This window comes from Onychomys torridus, chromosome 4, assembly GCF_903995425.1.
Source record: "Onychomys torridus chromosome 4, mOncTor1.1, whole genome shotgun sequence".
In the NCBI taxonomy this organism is placed as follows: Eukaryota; Metazoa; Chordata; class Mammalia; order Rodentia; family Cricetidae; genus Onychomys; species Onychomys torridus.
Genome location: NC_050446.1, coordinates 64208541 through 64229672, shown reverse-complemented (window position 1 = coordinate 64229672; position 21132 = coordinate 64208541). Strand labels below are relative to the sequence as shown.

The window sequence follows — 21132 nt, the reverse complement described above, 5'->3', positions numbered from 1 at the left end:
GTAGATCTAACGTACGTGTATTTCTGTCTGTGCTCGTGTGACTCTTTGTTCTGATGTGTGTTTGATGGGTCTGTTTGTCTGTCCTGTGAATGTACGAATAGTGGGTATCTCCCTGTGTGTGACTGTATCTGGGTGTCTGTCCCTAAAAGAAAAGGCTCCACAATGTTTTTATTTGAACAACATGGAAAGTATCACATGTAGGAAGAAATTGGATACTTTACAGAAATCTAACCAAGTTTTACAATGAATCAAGTGACTGACTCAAATTGAGTCCAATTCATCCAGATAATAAATAGCATTGTTTATCAACCAACATCCATAAATAATTGTTTTCAATCTTTATGGAAGGTATTAGGAAGTTTATTTTAACCTTTGTATTTGCTGCTATTAGCAAATGAAATACACATTGTCTAGGTCATAGACATGTAAGCATATGTAATTTAAAATTGTAGTCATATATTAGCTGAGGTTTTAAAAGTTGATTACATGGGAAATCCAGGATAACAGTCTCAAGTCTTAAGTGACCTCAAAATTTACTCTGCCTATGACGTCTAGCAGAAGTTCCAGTCCCTTAGAGTATAAGATATTTTCAGAATGTTGCATTTCCAAAGTCAGATAGCAATGCCAAATACTGTTAAACTTTAAAAGGTTCACACTGTTCAAAACATAGATTATATTTTGGTTTGTTTTGTGTGCCTAGGGACTTAGGAGGGAAAAGATGTAGTACAAATTTGATGGATTGGTATCCTTGGGACAATACACTAGCCTGCAGAGGGGGGCAGTAATATCTTTACCTAGTTATTAAGCTTGAAAAACGTCAATGGGCTGTTTTGACAATGGAGTAGAATAATGCAGGGGAGAGATCTCTGTTAGTTTTCTGGGAAGTATTACTTCCTGCATGTAAGCTAGTGACCACCCAGTGTCCCCTGTTTTATCAGAAGCTTCCTTATGACATTTTTCACCTCTGCATTCCTCAAGGTATTGATCAAAGGATGTAACATTGGCTCAATAATGGTAAAAAACACCGCTATTATCTTGTCTACTGGGTAAGTGACCACAGGTCTGACATACAAGAAAATACAGGACACTAAGGACAACACAACCACTGTGAAGTGAGAAGTACACGTGGAGAGGGCTTTTTGGCGTCCTTCAGAGCTACAGGACTTTAGGGAGCAGAGGATGATCACATAGGAAGCAGTTAGAATGGCCATACACATCACTCCACTGTTGAGAATGACTAAGAGATTTAGAATATAGGTGTCCATACAGGCCAGTTTCAGTAGTGGAAATAAATCACACATAAAGTGATCAATAATATTGGGGCCACAGAAAGGTATTTGATGCATAAAGAGAAGCTGAATGGTTGCATGTGCAAATCCACCTTCCAAAGTCCCTGCTACCATCAGGCAGCATAGTCTCAGGCTCATGATAGTTATACAGTGCAGAGGTTTACAGATGGCCACATAGCGGTCATAGGCCATCACAATGAGAAGGATTATTATCATACCACTAAAGAAGTGATCCACAAAGAGCTGAGTCATGCAAACTTCCAATGAAATGGAAATGTTCTCAGAGAAAGAGTCCACAATTAACTAGGGGGTAATGATAGAAGAGTAAGTTATCTCCATGAGAGATAGTGACTTAAGGAAGAAATACATGGGTGACCTCAGACCCGGGCTTCTGGTTATTGTTACCACAATCAGTACATTTCCTAACACTGTAGCTACATACATTATTAGGAATAAAACTGAGAATATTTTTCTTAGCTCTGGATTCTTTGTAATTCCCAAAAGAATAAATTCAGTCACATTGTTCATCTTCTCTCTTTGATGTGGCCTGATAAAAACATGGAATTCTGCACTGGAGATTCTACAAGAGAAATTTTTTTATCAGTAATCATTCGGTTGTTGAGCACTGTCTAATACCCTCTTTATCAATTCTTTCTTCATCTGTCTTATAAAAGCTAGGTACTCACAATAAAAGCCTGATGGCAGCTTCAACTCCACTGGTCTCAGAGCATCCAAGCTTTACACTGATGAAGCTCATGTTTTCTGTTCAAGTGTTTTTTGCTTGATTTCAAACCCTGCTTCATCCCTTTACTGTACACATATTCCTAGGCAGAGAAAGAGGTTAATACTCTAGCACAAGCTTTGACCAACTAATGATAACCAGTTTAGTCCATTCTTTGGTTAATTTTGTCTTTCCATGCCCACTCTCTTTATGTCTTCATTCTGCATGATTTATTTATTTATTTATTTAAAACAACAGGAAGAAAATCTACTTAATATGCAAGACATATTTAGTGTCTGAATTTTGGAAACATGAAGTTTGAATATTGAATTTCACTTATCATTAAATAATCCAAATACTTGGAAAACATAAAAAAATGTTTAACTAGTTCATTTCCTCTTATTACTGCCTTGTAATTTCCTAGTTGAAGAACCATGTGTAAAAGCTCTTCACTTAGCAACAACTGTACTCTACAAATCATATGTTTTCTAAAATTGAATCATGAATATTGCTAATCTAGATTTTTCATATCCATTGAGACATTACTATGTTTCATGTAAAGGAATGTCCTACAAAATCATTTCTTACTTTTGAGATTAGCATATAAGTCTAAAGAAGCCAAATAATATCTAAATTTCACATAAGAGTAAACACTGGAGCCAAATTCAAATCCAGGTTTTCCTACTTCCAAAATTAATACTAATAAAATATGTATTTTTGCAATTATATTAATACCAAGAGGCTAACTATTATGAGATAGTATGCTTTTTTATATTGCTTCACTTTTATAACTAGTTAGCATTATAGATTCATGTGTAAGCTTATAATTAGATAGGCAAATTCAGTAATAACTGTGTAGCAAACTCCAAAATATAATGCTGTACATAGAGTTATTAGCTGAGAGATCATGCAATCTAATGATTTTCTGCATATTTCTTAAGAAAATATACCAAATCCTCCACACAATTTGAATAATATCATCCTCTAATGAACCAATGTCAGTTGGATGATATTAATACTATATCATCAAAGATACTGTAACTCCATTAGTACTCCTCTATCATAACTCACTTTCTTTGCCTCCTTGTGAAGTGATATTTCCAGATAAAGACAATAATAACAATAATTAATAGTAAGAATAAAAGCAAGATTAGTCTAAATAATACTCGAAGTATCAATCAAAAATTCCTTTACATTGCACATGATTATATTCTATCAAGGGTTTAAGTTGACTTATCAATCATTAGGTTTATGTTTTATATTACATGATATGACTATTACTACTTATCTCATGTTGAGGATGAAGAAACTGAACCTTAGAAGCCTAAGTATATCATCAGAGTTATATGGGATTTATGAATCAGGCTGTCTGTTTTAGTGAGATCCCTTCATTATTACACTAAACTTTTAAAGACCAGCACTGATGTCTCTGCTCTCTGTAGAAATTACTGCCAGAGTAGATTAGCAGGATAAAAGGACTTATTCAGTAAGTAGCAACATTCTCTATTATATGGACACATTATAAAGCATTTATCATTTGACTTAAAAATATGAGAAAGCCTTTCTCTAAAATCTCTGGTAAGTAATGTAGATAGTATGAGGAAATTCTATGTAAACCTACAATATAGACTAATCCAAATTTCTGATATCTTCCTTTCAAGAAATTCAAATTTTTCTTAATATTCTTTCTTTTTGTTATTTTAAATTCTTTGAAATTAAAATATAATTACATTATTTCACCCCTTTTCTTTCCTCCTTAACTCTCCCCTTTAGCTCCTTTTCTTTCCTTTAAATTAAGAATCCTTTTCTTTATTTGTTATTACATGTGTGTGTGTGTGTGTGTGTGTGTGTGTGTGTGTGTGTGTATACATTTTGCTCAGTACATACAATGTTTTGTATATATATGTGACTTTGGTACTGACAACTTGGTATTGGTTATCTTACTGATATTATTAATGAAGCAGAGAAAGCACATTCTTATAACTTAAAATTAAATTTTATTTTTAACTCTGACTCCTAGGACATGTTGCTAATTTGATTCCTCACTGGGTCTCAGAATGTTTGTCATAAAATATTAAAGAGCTAGGAGTTTGAAGGAGTGATCTCAGCTTTAATTCTCACTGAGGTTTCCACCTAATGCTTACAAGTAAGATTTGCTGTATGCAATCACAACATCTAACAGATTTTAAAACCCCATGCATTAGGTAATATTCATAGGAGTGACTTTTTTGGAAAAGAAAAATTAATCAATGAATTTACTACAGTTCTCTTGTCATTAGTACACTATCCAGATATACTCAATTCTCCCCTGCAGACAATTGTTGTTTTGGCATTCTCTTCTTTCTACTGAAATCTAGCATATCTCTTTCCCCAGGAACAAACATCTCAGTTAATTTATGCCTCTTTGGAGTAAGCAGACTTAGCTTTCTGTTGTGCTGAGGCCAATTACTGATAACTGGACTTTCAGTCTTAAAGAAACAAAGCTGTATAATTCTAACACGAGTCTGTATGTGTTAGAGAAGGATGAAAAACAGGGTGTTAAAGTCTTCATAACTTTACCATTTAATTTTACAAACACTATCAGAATAGTTGAGCATAGTGGTTCACAACGATAGTCTCTGCTCTGGGGAAACTGAAGTAGGAGGCTTGCATGTTCACTGTCAACTTGGTTTACAGATTAAACTGGAGGCAAGCTTGAGATACAGAGTGAGTCTTTATCTTAAAAAGTAAACCAAGAAACTATCAAAGAACAAAGTATATGAGATAAGAACTATTGTTATTTTAATATCAGACACAAAAATAAAAGGCTTGGGGAGATTGTATCCTTTGAGTGGATACTCTGTCAACTTAACTACCAAAGTAACAAAATATTCTTCACCATAACTCTTAGAACTGTGTGTCCTGCTTTTTAGAACTTTTGTGATTACAAATAAAACTGCAGGTTAATGAATCTTTGGTGAGCACAACTCATTACACATCATGATTATTTCTTCACTGTGAGCTTCTTATTTCTTTCTGCCTCTACCAATCATCCCATTACAAGTCAACTACTCCTTCGTCTCCTTCCCCACTTGCCTGCTACCCTCTTCATCGTTGTCATCCATGGCATTTGTTACATGAACTTGCATAGGTGGCATCTTCCTAACACAACAATAATCTTATTTGTTCTTTTTTTCTTCTAGTTTCATGTTGGAATTATCTTCTAATGAAGCTGCTAAGGATGATTCATTTATTTATCTTTCCATCACTATCAATTTTGTGATATTTGTACACTAATCACTTAATTAATCTGAATTTATTCTTTAAAACTGATATCCTTCAAAGAAAACTGCATTGAACCATAAGGTCTCAGCAAGTCTGGGACAATCTTGACTCCAAAATGGAAAGTGCTATCATCAGGACCTGGTGGTTAATCTACTTGTATACTGCTTTAAATATACCACTTAACATTTTCATCTCTACAATTTCTGTTAAAACACATGATGTGACCAAACTCCAGAGCTAAATTATATCTTTATCTAGCAATTCTGTGTTCGGCCACTGCCATCATATTCTTATTTTTTAATAATTTTGGGTAACTTGCCAAAATACACTAAAGAAAAGCAAGCTATAAATAGTTATAAGTCCAGAATTCTTCATTCTGAGGTCATTATGTGTAGACAAATTTTAAAAAAGAGGCTATTTACTTACACATTAAAATACAATTTTTTGTTGAGTGAGTTAATTATTGCAAGAAATTCAAATAACATCTCAGATTAATAGTAACATTAAAAAAAACTCAGGTAAATGTTAACATGTCCCATTTCATCTCCATGTTACCTCTGTGACCTCCAAAAACCAGTTACCTGGTATTCCCAATGGGTAAATATAAATATTGTAGATATTGAACAGTTAAGTTGCCTAAGCTGAGATCAAGATGACCAAAAATCCAGCCTTGTCAATGATGCTCTCACATGGAATGAATCTTTCTAGCAATGTGTTAGAAATCAGAAGAGGCACAAACAATCAATAATGCATGGGTAAATTATCTTGATAGGAACAGAATTCGCAAGGAATTCAGAAGAAAGATTACACACAGATACACTGTAGGTTCAGCAACTTAAATAGGAAAAAAAACTTAAATTTCCATTAAATAGGAATAATTCCCTAAAACAACAGTCATCAGAGCTTGTCAAGAAAACATCCATGGCACTCTGACTACCATTTGGCTGTACTTTGAGCTTAACTTTGTAAACAGCCTTCAAACAGTATTTTGGAAGGAGCACGTTGACCATGCCATCTTTTGGGTAGTGGGCTCAGGGGAAAGAGGTCAGCATGTGATGTGGGGATGGCAGAGATTTCCAAGATGAAAATGATTGTATCACTCCAACTACATCCCTTTGTGGCTATTTCTCCACTGACTCAGGATCAAATCACTTTACCATAAATTCTCCCCATCTCCACTGTGATCAGGATTTTCCCAGGGGTAAAAGCACACTGGATAAAGACCCAGCTGATATTATGTGAGCAAAAGCAAAGCAAACAAACAAACATAATAAAGATATTATAATTGCTAGCTCCAAACATAATTCAGTTCTGCTTTTCTGGAACTGAGCAACCTCACAGTGATGCATCTGCCTAAAATCAGATGAGTGAAAAGAAAGCAAATTCCACTTACATTGTTCATTTAGCAAGAGCGCTGGATCAAGGTTTACTCTCACATCCCCCATCTCTTCCTCTTTGGGGGCTACTGTTGAAATTGTCCCCACTTACTACAGGTTAGCTGCCATTATTAAACATTTTAAAAAATGTGCTTAGATAAAATCAAAGAATAAATTCTTTCTCAACCAGAAGAATTAATGTTCTCCAGTTTAGTTTCCAACTAGAATGTTTGGAGCATCCCCAGACATGAGGACTCAAATACATGTGAAGTCAGACAATGTGACAACATGCATAAGACCTATACAATTTAAACTGGACACAATACTAGCACTCAGAAAGGGAAGTCGACACAAAATCCCACTCTTAACCAAGAAGTTATGAGCAATTGATACTGGATGGAAAGGAAAAATCAGTTTTTCTAATGGAGTGCCCTGGGAACACCAACCACAATCCAGAGCAAGCCCCATGAACCTGAGTAGTTGACTAACACAAAAGGGACACTGATTTTCTTCTTCTTCTTCTTCTTCTTCTTCTTCTTCTTCTTCTTCTTCTTCTTCTTCTTCTTCTTCTTCTTCTATGTTCTTTTGGTTTTGTTTTAGTAATCTTTGTCATGTGGTATTTCTTATTTTTTTTTAGTTTGTTTGTTTTGATTTTCTATAATAGGATGATAATGATGTTAATACATATTACTGATATTTAGCCTAACACTACTGGAACTCATACTGTAGAATACCTTGCAAAAAATATTTTCTTCATTAGTGATTAAATAAATGAGGCTTGTGAGGCAAGAAAAAAATGACATAAAGTTCATTTTAAATGCCAAGGAGCCCATGTATCTACAAATTGGCTGACATGATTCCTACATGAGTACAAACCATAGAGATGACATAAAAATCATACCAAAGGATGTAATGAGATAATAAGACTTCCTAAACACTGGTTTCTGCTTATAATTTTGCATACTAATTTTGTCTTCACATGAAATAAATGAATCTGAAAAATAATGACTATATCCCCACAAAATTTTCCTGTGTTTTAACCTTTTAACATTACATCATGATACAAGATCCACTGAATACATTATCAAATGTGCCTTTTTTATCAAGTGAGATTTATGCCAGGTCCTATAATATAAAGTGGGCAACTGAGGCTAAGGGTCATTTTCTCTAAGATTAATATGGATTATGAATTTTCCAATATTTTTAAAGTACAATAAACATTACACTAAACCTCTGGGGGAAAATGAGCATTAGCTCAGAGTTGCAGGAAGGAAATGAGGATTGGATTTGATCATATTTCATCATATGTGTAGATGAAATATACTCTTATATAATTGCTCAAACACGAGCTGAACAAGGACAAAGCCAATAGACATGCCAAAGTGGTCAGGAAAGCTCATTACCCCAACGCTACACAAAAGAACTACAGATAACTAAGGAATGGTGAGAGGAGGGGAAGGATCTTCCCGGGGAAGAGCACACCAATTGGCTATCCAGCAGCAAAGGGTCATCCTGAGAACATACATACAAGTAACTGTGTACATACTAAGCAAGCTATACCTCGGGATATGTGTGTATGTACATATATATACAATAATGATGAGAAAAAATGTTATGAATTTGAAAGAGAGCCAGGATGTATATTGTGAGGGCTTGAAGGGAAGAAAGAGAAAAGGGAAATGTAATTATATTATATATTATCAAATAAAGCAATTAAAGTTTCAAAAAATAAAAATATAGTGAAGAAATATTGCTACCTTAATCAATTTTTTAGGATAACATACTTCTTCAGTAAGTAGTGAAATTATTCTTGTTAGCGAAATGAGTATACATTGTCATTTGTCTCAAATATATCACAGGCCATTCCTGTAATAGTCTATATTTTTCTAAACAATATATTCCAATTTTAAGCCTACTTGTCTCCAACTCCCAAAGTTCAGAAATTAATGAATAGCCTTTATGAAATACAGAAAGCATAGAAATCTGAATACTTACTTTCATTATTTAACTGTCTAACTCCTACAATATGTCACAAAAGTGTTCCTTCTCTGGGTCTCTAAATTATTGCAATAAACTTGTGAAGTTATTATCTCAAACAATCTCTCTCCAGGATCCCTGGCTCACATGTCCTGGCTTACACCTCAGGATGTCCCTGCTCTGATCTGTACTCTATCTTCCTGTTGTAGGTAAGAATCCCTGTAAGTGTTCACAAATCTAGAATGGTTTAAATATGAGCTCGATGCAATAATGGCTAGTAATATTTTCTTCTTTCCTAAAATCTGGGAACACATCATAATTTTCTGTTATTAATGCATATGTCACTTAACTCAGCCTGCTCTTCAAATTATCTCCCATGTTAATGCATTTCCAAACTGCCCTATACCCGTGTCTCCCTTCTACAGCAGTGGGTCCCATCTCATTACAGGAATACACATCACAAAATGCTTTCTACAGTGAAAAAGTGCTTAGTTATAGTGAACAGACTAAATTCTCTGTCCTAGCCAGGCCAGTTGCTGACTATAGGACACTCACTTGTACAGAAAAAGAGCTCTCACAAGTAATAAAAGTCAGAGTGTCAGAAACTGCTTAAAGACAAGGGGTCAATTCATTTAAGTTTTTTTTTTCTTTTCTTTTAACTCCTACCAAATCTAGAAGAGATAACCGGGAATGGTGGTAGATGTTTATAATTTAAACTTTGGTGAGTCTGAGACAGAGCAATTACAAAGTTGAGGCCAGGCTCATCTACTCAGTGAGATTCAGGACTGTTTAGGACATATCAATGCCAAGGGCAGTGGGAATATACAGCAGGCAACAACTAATATTTATTACAGTTTAACCCACCAGAGGAATTATTCCCTGATGGGAAGCCCCACTTGGCAAAGAGGTAGAATTACTGACTGTTAATGACAGGTTACTCCTATCTGTAATTTCTCTCCTGTGCCATTCCATTAATTCCCTACAGAGAACTTCTGTGAGATTCTTTCCACAGCCCATTGGTAGTGTGTTTTTTATCTTTGAACAAACTTATAGCTGTTATGGTCAGGAACATGATTTCTGTTTAAGCTGTATAATTGTAATGGATAGAAAATATATTAGAATATTTTTCTTTTTTTTTTCTTTCCATTTTTTATTTTTTGAGACAGGGGTTATCTATGTTGTTTTGGTGCCTACCCTGGATATTGCTCTATAGACCAGGATGGCCTCAAACTCAAAGAGATCTGCCTGACTCTACCTTGTGAGTGATGAGGTTAAAGGCATGCACCACCACCACCTGGCTTAAGAATATTTTTCTTAACTGACACAGAAAACTAACATTATTGTCAGTCACAAGGACACTAATTTTAGACTTCAGAACAGACTGGCTGTCCCTGCAAATAAAATACTCAAGGACAAATTCCTGAATGTCTGTTTGTTGAACCAAATTTAGGCTGTTTACATTTAGACAAAACCCTCTGCAGTAATTACCTTTCTCCATGCACACCAACCACTTAAGGTTTAGCCAACTACTGATATTGTTAAGTCCTGAATTTCAAGGACATTCTCTGTCTGGGAATGCTAACCACTCAGGTTATGTGCTTGGTCAAGTGTTACTCCCTGGCCAGTCAATATGACATTTCTAGCCTGAGAAAAACTGTGTGACTTATCATGTATTATGAGAATGGGTTAGACCCTGAAAATGTAACATAGAATTGTCTAGAGTTTGGCTGTGAGAGGAGCAGCAGTGTAGGGGGGGGGGCTGTCCAGAGCTATGTAAGAAGGAGCTGTGTTAAGAGAGTGAGTATGTTTTAGAATGTGTGCAAACAGCTAGCAGTGAGTTTTATTAGAATGTGTGTAAAGAGCTGTACAGTGAGGGTGTGAGTCTTTGTGTGAATTTGTGTTAGACTGTGTGTGTGAGGATGTGCAGAGGGAGCTGAGGAGAGGACATGAGTAGCTAGTCAGGAGAGAGAGCAAGAGAGATTTTCAGAGAAAGATTTTTTGAGATGAAGTAAAAGAGAAAGTTTCCATCAGAAAATATGTGTTTCCTTACTTTTCATCTCAGATAGAAAATGGAGCCCTTGGATAAAAAAGAATTTTTCCTAAGCTTTTGCCACCTTTATGGATTTTTTTTTTACATATACTAGAGGTTACCTTGGAACAGGCTCTCTAATGGCCATCTATATATCAATCCTGTCTAAACAATAACACCACCAGACCAAAAGAAACAAAAAGCTAGAAGTAAAATAAACAAGCAAGATAGTATATTAGATAAGAATTATTATTTTACATGTATTAAATAAATCTTGGAGAACTAAGAAAATGATTAAATATGTTGGGTACTTAAGTCATGTCACAAGTTCACATCACAAGCTATGAATGACAGCAATCTCCAATTCTCTCAATGTTGTTCATCCTAACTTGTAGCACAGTTTTAAATGTAAAGGCAATAATAAGCAACGGAATTTTTGAAGAGTAGTGATCAACTATCCATCATGATTAATTTCATTATTATATGCATCTTAACTTCCTGCTGCCTCTGATTATGTCCTTTGTGAAGAAATATGTTATCCTTTCTCCATCCCTACTCCCTTCATTAGTGTCATCCTGCACAATGCTACAATTACCTGCATAGGTTTTCTATTAGCAATTTCAATCTTCTTGGTTCAGTTTTAAAATTTCCATGCTGCTTTTCAACTATTTACCAAGATTCTAAGAATGACTGATTTACTGTCATATGATTAATTTTAAGTATTGTGATGTCTACATAGTAATCATCATTCTCTAAATTTAATTATTTCAACAAAAACTACATTTAACATGAAATCCTCAAAGACTAGAGCCACTATTTTCTCCAGAAATGAGTACAATCATCGGAGCCTGGCTATTATTACCCTGACATCTGTCTCAACACTTTACCTTCCCAGTTTTCATCTGTTTAACTTCAATTCATATACACAGTGTGGTCAGACTCTGACTGAACTATATCTTGGCTTCTCAGCTCAATGGGAACCACTTCTGTCTTATCTCCACAAACATGCTGCAAGACAGATTTAGGGATTTTGCTTATAGAGACAGAAAAGGTTACAGATACACAGTAAAGACAGATTGAAACAGGAAAAAAAAACTCTAAACAGGTCAAAGTGTTTTAAAAACTATATGTATGCTTGGGAGGGGAAAGAAAAATGATAGAAAAAGTTCTTTAAAAGGGAATAGAGTGCCCATCTGGACAGGAGCTAGACCTGAACATCACGGAATGGAAGAAGAAGAAGAAGAAAACAACCTTATAAGAAACATCATGAAGAGGCTAGAGCCTTATATAGAAGAAATCAAAAATAAAGTAGAGGAACAGACAAAAAAATGGGAAGAATGCTATAAAAACCTAGAAGAAAGGACAATTAAAGCAGAAGCAAAAAATAAATCCTTGAATGAAAATCATGAAAAAGCAAGGGAAACAATCTAAGACATGAAGAGGAAAATAGAAAAAATGAAGAAGACACTAGCAGAAGGAATGTTGGAAATAGAAAATCTGAGGAAACAAACAGGAACTTCAGAGGCAAGTATAACTAACAGAATGCAAGAGATGGAAGAGAGGATCTCTGGTGTTGAAGATACGGTAGAAGAAATAGATTCATCGGTCAAAGAAAACACTAAAACCAACAAAGTCATGACCCAAAATGTCCAAGAAATTTGGGACACCATGAAAAGACCAAACCTTCTAATAATAGAGACAGAGGAGAGAGAAGAATACCAACTCAAAGGCACAGAAAATATATTTAACAAGATCATAGAATAAAACTTTCTCAACTTAAAGAAAATGACTATGAAGATACAAGAAGCCTATAGAACACCAAACAGACTAGATCCCCCAAAAAAGTCCCCCCGACACATAATAATTAAACAGCTAAATGTACAGAATAAAGAAAGAATATTAAGGGCAGCAAAGGAAAAAGGCCAAGTGACTTATAAAGGCAAACACATCAGAATAACACCCGATTTCTCAATGGAGACTTTGAAAGCCAGAAGGACCTGGGCATATATGATGCAGACACTAAGAGACCATGGATACCAGCCTAGACTAATATAGGCAGCAAAACGTTCAATCATCATAGATGGAGTGAGCAAGACCTTCCAAGACAAAACCAGATTTAAACAATACTTATCCACAAACCCAGCCCTACAGAAAGCACTAGAAGGAAAATTCCAACCTAAGGAAGGCAGATATACCCATGAAAACACAGGCAATAGATAACACCACAGCAGTAAACCGCAAAGAAGAGAAGTACAAACACACTACCACCAAAAAATAAAAATAACAACAGGAACGAACAATCACTGATCATTAATATCCCTTAATATCAAGGGACTTAATTCACCTATAAAAAGACACAGACTAACAGAATGGATACGAAAACAGAACCCATCTTTCTGCTGCATGCAAGAAACACACCTCAAATTCAAAGACAGACTCCTCCTAAGAATAAAAGGCTGGGAAAAGACTTTCCAATCAAATGGTCTTAAGAAGCAAGCTGGTGTAGCCATCCTAATATCCAACAAAATAGACTTCAAACTAAAATCAATCAAAAGGAATGATGAAGGACATTACATACTCATTGCAGGAAAGATCCACTAAGATGAAGTCTCAATTCTGAACATTTATGCCCCAAACACAAGGGCACCCACATATGTAAAAGAAACATTACTAAAGCTTAAATCACATATAAAACCCCACACATTAATAGTGGGAGACTTCAACACCCCACTTTCACCTCTGGACAGATCCGCCAAATTGAAACTTAACAGAGACATAATGGACTTAACTGATGTTATGGCACAAATGGACTTAATCGATATCTACAGAACATTCCACCCAAACAAAAAAGACTATACCTTCTTCTCAGCACCCCATGGAACCTTCTCTAAAATCGACCACATACTTGGCCACAAAGCAAATCTCAACAGATACAAAACAATTGGAATAACCCACTGTATTCTATCAGACCACCATGGTTTAAAGTTAGATTTCAACAACAAAAAAACTACAGAAATTCTACAATTTCATGGAAACTGAACAATGGGTTAAGGAAGAAATAAAGAAATTAAAGACTTCCTAGAGATCAATGAAAATGAATCCACCACATACCCAAACTTATGGGATACTATGAAAGCAGTGCTAAGAGGGAAATTCATAGCACTGAATGCCCACATAAAGAAGCTGGAGAAATCTCACACTAGTGACTTGACAGCACACCTGAAAGCCCTTGAACAGGAAGAAGCAAAGTCTCCCAGGAGGAACAGACGCCAGGAAATTATCAAATTGAGAGCTGAAATCAATAAAATAGAAATAAAGAGAACAATACAAAGGATTAATGAAAGAAAGAGTTGGTTCTTTGAGAAGATCAACAAGATAGACAAGCCCTTATCCAAACTAACCAAAAAACAGAGGGAGAGCATCCAAATTAACAAAATCAGAAATGAAAAGGGGGACATAACAACAGACAAAGAGGAAATCCAGAGAATCGTTAGGTCGTGCTTCAAAAACCTCTACTACACAAAACTGGAAAATCTAAAAGAAATGGATAATTTTCTAGATAGGTCCCACATACCTAAGTTAAATCAAGACCAGATAAACCATTTAAATAGTCCAATAACCCCTAAGGAAATAGACTCAGTCATTAAAAGTCTCCCAACCAAAAAAAAGCCCTCGACCTGATGGTTTCACTGCAGAATTCTACCAGATCTTCAAAGAAGACTTAATACCACTACTCTTTAAATTGTTCCACACAATAGAAGAAGAAGGAATATTACCAAACTCCTTCTATGAGGCTACAATTACCCTGATTCCCAAACCAAACAAAGATGCAACAAACAAAGAGAACTACAGACCGAGCTCCCTCATGAACATTGATGCAAAAATACTCAATAAAATTCTGGCAAACAGACTCCAAGAACACATCAAAACAATTATCCACCATGATCAAGTATGCTTCATCCCAGGGATGCAAGTGTGGTTCAATATATGAAAGTCTGTCAATGTCATACACCATATAAAAAAACTCAAGGAAAAAAAAAAACAACACATGATCATCTCACTAGATGCAGAAAAGGCATTTGACAAAATCCAATACCCCTTCATGATAAAGGTCTTGGAGCGATCAGGAATACCAGGGACCATACCTAAACATAATAAAGGCAATCTACAGCAAGCCAACAACCAACATCAAATTAAATGGAGAGATACTCAAACCAATACTCCTAAAATCAGGAACAAGGCAAGGCTGTCCCCTCTCCCCCTACTCATTCAATATAGTACTTGAAGTTCTAGCCAGAGCTATAAGACAACATAAAGAGATTAACCGGATACACACTGGAAAGGAAGAAGTCAAGCTCTCCCTATTTGCTAATGACATGTTAATATACATGAGTGACCCCAAAAAGTCAACCAAGGAAGTGATACAGCTAATAAAAACCCTCAGCAACATTGCAGGATACAAGATCAACTGAAAAAATTAGAAGCCCTTCTATATACAGTAGACAAACAGGCTGAAAAGGAAATCAGAGATACATCAACCTTTACTATACCCACAAATGTTATAAAATTCCTTGGGGTTACTCTAAGCATGTGAAGGACTTATATGACAAGAACTTTAAGTCCCTGAAAAAAGAAATTGAAGAAGATGTCAGAAAATGGAAATATCTCCCATGCTCATGGATAGGCATGATTAACATAGTAAAAATGGCAAATTTACCAATAGCAATCTACAGATTCAACACAATTCCCATCAAATTACCAACACAATTCTTCACAGATCTGGAAAGAATATTACTCAACTTCATATGGAAAAACAAAAAACCCAGGATAGCCAAAAGAATCTTGTACAATAAAACAACCTCTGGCATCACAATCCACAACCTCAAGCTCTACTATAGGGCTACTGTAATAAAAACTGGCATTAAAAACAGACATGTGGACAAATGGAATCAAAGTGAAGACCCTGACACTAACCAGCACACCTATGAACATATAATTTTTGGCAAAGAAGCCAAAAAATTACCATGGAAAAAAGAAAGCATCTTCAACAAACGGTGCTGGCATAACTGGATGTCAATGTGTAGAAGGCTGCAAATAGATCCATATCTGTCACCGTGCATGAAACTTAAATCCAAGTAGATCAAAGACCTCAACATAAATCCAGCTACTCTGAACCTGATAGTAGAGAAAGTAGGAAGTACTCTTGAATGCATTGGCACTGGAGATCACTTTCTAAATATAACACCAGTAGCACAGACACTGAGATAAACAATCAATGGGACCTGTTGAAACTGAGAAGCTTTTGTAGAGCAAAGGACACAGTCAACAAGACAAAGCAACAGCCTACAGAATGCGAAAAGGTCTTCACCAACCCCACATCTGACAGAGGGCTGATATCCAGAATATACAAAGAACTCAAGAAATTAGACATCAAAATGCCCAACAGTCCAATGAAGAAATGGGCTAAAGAACTAAACAGAGAATTCTCCACAGAGGAAGTACAAATGGCTGAAAGATATTTAAGGAATTGCTCAACATCCCTAATTATCTGGGAAATGCAAATCAAAACGACTCTGAGATACCACCTTACACCTGTCAGAATGGCTAAGATCAAAAGCACAGAGGACAGCTTATGCTGGAGAGGATGTGGAACAAGGGCAACTCTCCTCCACTGCTGGTGGAAATGCAAGCTTGTACAGCCACTTTGGAAATCAATATGGCACTTCCTTAGAAAATTGGGAATCCATCTCCCCCAAGACCCAGCTATAGCACTCTTGGGCATATACCCAAGGTATGCTCAGTCATACCACAAGGACATTTGCTCACCTATGCTCGTATCAGCTTTGTTTGTAATAGCCAGAACCTGGAAACAACCTAGATGCCCTTCAACTGAAGAATGGATAAAGAAAATATGGTATATATACACAAGGGAGTACTACTCAGCAGAGAAAAACAATGACATCATGAGGTTTGCAGGCAAATGGATGGATCTAGAAAAAAATCATCCTGAGTGAGGTAACCCAGACTCAGAAGGACAAACACGTTATGTACTCACTCATAGGAGGACACTAGATCTAAAACAAAGATGACTAGACTGCTACACAACTCCAGGGAGGGTACCTAGAAAACGGGACCCTAGGAAAGACCCAAGGATCACCCAATGACAGAGAAATGGATGAGATCTACATGAACAACCTGGATGACAGTGGGTGTAATGAAGGGCAAGATTGGAGGGAATGAAAGCTTAGGGGAGCAGGAGATCCCAGATGGATCAAGACCAGAAAGGAAGAATGAGGAATAATAGAACATGATAAATGAAGACCGCATGAGACCAGGAATACGCAGAGTGCTGGAGAGGTCCCCAGAAATCCAGAATGATATTTCCTCTGTAGTCTGCTGGCAATGGTCGAGAGTAAACCTAATCTGACCTAGTCTGGTGATCAGATGGCCAAACACCCTAACAGTCATCTTGGAACTCTCATCCAATAACTGATGGAAGTGGACACAGAGATCCGCAGCCAGAACCAAGGTGTAGCCCCAGGTGTCCAACTGTGGAGAAAGAGGAAGGTCTGCAAGAGTGGGAATTGTTGAATCCAAGATTGCAAAAAGCACAGGGACAAATAGCCAAATAAATAGAAGCACATGAATTATGAACCCAAGGCTGTGGAGCCCCCCAGCTGGATCAGGCCCTCTGAATAAGTGACACCATTGAATAGCTTCATCTGTTTGGGAGGCATCCAGTTTGTAGAACCAGGATCTGTCCTTAGTGCATGAGCTGGCTGTTTGAAACCTTGGGCTTACACAGGGACACTTTGCTCATTCTGGAAGGAGGTGACAGGACCTGTCTGTACTGAATCTACCAGGTTGAAATGAATCCCCAGGGGTGCCTTGATGCTGGAGGGTATGGGAATGGAGAGGAGGGCCTGGGGGGAAGGCAGGGGTGGGGCTGGAGGGCGAGAACAGGGGAACCCATGGCTGATGTATAAAATTCAAAACACATAATAATAAAGAAAACATTATTTATTAAAAAAGTATCAAGTCACTTTCAAAGGTTCATATACCAACTTCCTTTATTTTCACAAATACAATTGTTTTCTGTTAGCAATAAAACAGCTTTAAAGATTTTATTATATGAGTCAATTAACTAATTAATTTAATTTTTGTAGATTTAATGACTTGTTTCCCAATAAACTATGTTTATATTAAAAAAAAAGAATAGAGTAAAAAAAATATGGTAAGCCACATATAGATGAGAAATAAACAGAGAGTCTCGATACTGTCTGGTATTATGTTTTCTTTGAAAATTTTGGCTGCTAAGAGACATTAGATTATGGAAACTACTGGATAAAATCAACCTATATATTTTAAAAACAGGTTGACTTCAAATTTTAAGTCAAAAAATGTGGTTCTTTGGGGGAGAGGTTATACTTCTGTTTCCATAGGAAATAAGACGCTATGATAAGGAAAATCAGGTTTGATTGAGGAAGACCCCCTAAAAACCCTGGCTACAATCATAAAATAATAATCCTAAAAGACCTATAAGACACATGATATATATTTTACCTGCTCAAACACATAACAAAAAATCATCTTTAACCGACATGTTCAATGCACAATCTATGCTTATATTAATACAAACATGTATGTTACCCTTAAAATTTTATATTTTTTTCAGAGCAAGGAGACCAGACATCAATGAAAATGATAGCCCAAGTGGCCCACCATCCAGAATATCTTTTAGGCTGCTACTGCCAGGACTTAACAGTTATCCTATATTTTCTCAGCCTTCCTAGTAGACATCCTCCAAATTCATCAGCCCTGCCCTTTACCCTGATCTCTCCATCCCAGGGGCTGGACTGTCTTTAAAAAATGTTCTATCACTAATTGTGTAAATCCTGCCTGTGATTCTGATATGTATATTGTATATGTATATTGTAATCAGACAGTTTCCATATGTACTTTTGCTAGTTAATCTGGTATGAGGATCTTGCTATATATGCATTGAAACAGGTTGCTACTTCCCTCTCATAGACAAAATGGTTCATTGATTGCTTTGATTACAATTTTGAGAACTGTGTCTGCTTCAACTACAGCTTTGGTTTAGCAGGTGCACACCATTAATCAGGCAAACTCTTTATTTATAAGTATTTCATTACCATTGGTTACTCAGAAAGATTGATTGAAGACTAAAATATAGAGCTAATGCATTAGAAGAAATCATTCTTTATATGGGGACTCAGATTCCAAATATTAGGACACATTTAATAACATTATGTCATAGTAACTATAAATGCATTTGTTACTCCTATTGGAGAATTCATTAAGGCAACTCCATGTAGTTAAAAAGGAGGTTTATTTTGGGGGGTAATTTACAGCTAGCAAAGGGGTTGGTTACAGTATCTGGGAGAGGTGAGGTGCAGTCCAGTTGGGTTCTGTGGAGAACTCTGCTTGGTGTACCATCCAGCATCCAGGAGCATCAAGAACCAAGAGAGCTGCCATATCCAGATCTCAAGTCTTAAGGGCTCCCATCTTGGTCCCATCTCAGGGGCAGGCCATAGGTAGGCATGACAGTTACAGGAAACCTTACTGGGGGTAGTACTTCCAGGTCAAAGCTGAAACAGCTATCCACTACATACTCCTCTATTTTTCAATGGCTCAGAGATGTTCTGGAAACAAGTATAAGCATACCTCAAGGTGTGTGGAATGGTTCTCAGCTTGTTATCAATATACACACTCTCCATTTCCAGATTAGTGTTATTGGTCATTCTGTGCTACTGTTATCCTCTGCAGAAGAGGTGGCTAGTTACTTAACAAAATCAGTCAAAAATAGTGTTCAAAATAAATCTTTATGGAGTTTTCTTATTAATTTAGGAATCATTGGATGATTATTTTATTCTATTCCTCTTCCAGTCATCTTTAGATGTTTAAGATCTGCAGTATGCTCTGCCTAGAGGGAGATTCACATGGTTCATTGAATAAACAAAATGGGAGGATATTCCAGTAGCCATGTTAGAGGAGAAGCATGTGGCAATTGCAGTTCAAGGTATCAGTCTACCAGGAGGAAACTGATGGGTGAATTTAATTTAGGCAAGGCAACAGGACTATTGACCCCAGCATATCTTTAACTTCTACTGTGCCTTTACACGTTTGCTGTGGCTATCTTTCTCTGGTGCTTAGCATGGTGCTAATGAGGGTGGGGAGATCCCTATTGCCTGTGATGTAGTGTGTTTATTTCATGGAAATATCTCATTTTACTGGGTACTTTTGTCTGTGGATTGTCATGAAGATAATTCCTCCATAAATTATACTGTCTGTCTAATTGATAATAATGATAGCTTTACAGAATTTTGATGAATAAAAATAAATACAAGGATATTTTTTACAGCAAGGACCTATAAGTTTCACATAAGGAGCTTCTTTAGGTCACAGTTCAGATTAATGATTAAGAAGAAGAGTTGGGTCTCCAGGAGCCAGGCTGGCTCTAAATCTCTTGATACTGAAGAGATACCATTACTGGTTACCATTAGCTGACATAAAACCTCAAAGTAACTTCAGGTTACATAAGATTATTTGTTAATGGTTTTTAAGCTAAAGAAACCCACAAAAACAGTCTGAAGTTCACAAGGACACACAGCTGAGCTGTCTGATTCATTAGGCTAGGGTTGTAAACATGAAACAGTCCACTTGGTAATTCCTTGCACCCATTCCTGACATAAATTTTCTGATATGGCTATGTATCCTGAATATTTAAAGTTCAGCTGACTGACTGTTTTTTATGTATAAAAGTTTAGTTTTGTGACTCCTTATAAGATAGATAATAAAATGATTGATTCTTTCTTTGTAACTGTAATTTGTAGCCTAAAAACAAAAGTGTTGTCTGAGAAAAATATACTCCTTGCTTGCTCATGAGCTATTATCTGTGGTTTGTCAGGATGACTGTTTTTAATTATGTATGGGATATAAAGAATATGTTTTTACCTATAATCATTCACTTAAAAATGGAATGTAACATCTTTGTGACTCCTGTATTGCTGAAAGGAGTTTGTTGGGGTATATAAGCTGTAGAAAGACATGAACAGAAAAGAATGAAAAATGAAGAAGGAAATCATCAAGGAGTGTGTGAGTGTTTTTTCCCTGATCCCTTCAGATAGAAAAGTTTTAGCATATGCTGATGCTGTGGATTCCTTTTGAGCCCTGAGCTACCTGGAGGCTGGTCCCCCAGACAGCAATATAATCTACTTCAGAGAAAATTTGGGGCATTGAAAATATTCCATATGGAGTTTGTTTTCTGTATGGCAAAACCTAGTCATATGGGCAAAGAAAATCCCTTACCTCAATTGCTGACAGTTACTGTCCAAACTGGACCAGCAGGACACAAGAAAGGTAACTGCTCAACTTTTCCAGGACAATGTAGAAGAGGTCCTCAAATTTCCTTGCTTCACAGGAAAGTCTATAAGATATGCTATAGGCCAGAGT

General features: G+C 36.3%; 1 pseudogene; it reads right to left on the bottom strand.

Moving 5' to 3' along the window:
- Window positions 1-905: 905 nt before the first annotated feature.
- Window positions 906-1817, bottom strand: LOC118581810 (annotated as a pseudogene).
- Window positions 1818-21132: the final 19315 nt, after the last annotated feature.